At 47.9% G+C, this 390-nt stretch overlaps 1 protein-coding gene across 1 annotated transcript in view; it reads left to right on the top strand.

Annotated features, from left to right (window-relative positions):
• The window catches only part of LOC100538764 (ras-related protein Rab-11A-like), a gene marked incomplete at its 5' end in the record, with an annotated part of 4,332 nt that overhangs the window by 2,070 nt on the left and 1,872 nt on the right, over positions 1–390 (top strand). The window lies entirely within an intron of this gene.

Below are 390 nucleotides of genomic sequence, written 5' to 3'. Positions count from 1 at the left end.
CTACCCTAAACTAACTCTAACCCCAACCCAACACTAACCCCAACCCCTTACCTTAACCTAATCCCAACCCCCACCCTAACCTAACGCCAACCCCAAACCCATTCCTAACCTAATTCTAACCCCAAATCCAACCCTATCCCTAACCCCTCCCCTAAACTAATTCAAACCCTAACCCAACCCCTATTCTTACCTAAATCTAATCCCAAACCCAGTCTTAAACCCCACCCTAACTCTAACCTTAAACCCAACCCTAACCTAATCCCAACCCAACCTGTAACCTAATTCTAACCCCAACCCCAATCCCTACCCTATCCTACCCTACCCTACCCTAACCCAGCCCCAAACCAAATTATAACCCCAACCCCTACCCGAACCTAACTCTAACCCCAA

The sequence above is a fragment of the Meleagris gallopavo genome, unplaced genomic scaffold, assembly GCF_000146605.3.
Source record: "Meleagris gallopavo isolate NT-WF06-2002-E0010 breed Aviagen turkey brand Nicholas breeding stock unplaced genomic scaffold, Turkey_5.1 ChrUn_random_7180001951303, whole genome shotgun sequence".
Taxonomy (NCBI): Eukaryota; Metazoa; Chordata; class Aves; order Galliformes; family Phasianidae; genus Meleagris; species Meleagris gallopavo.
Note: the sequence above shows the minus strand (reverse complement) of the source record. Positions and strands in the feature narration are given on the sequence as shown.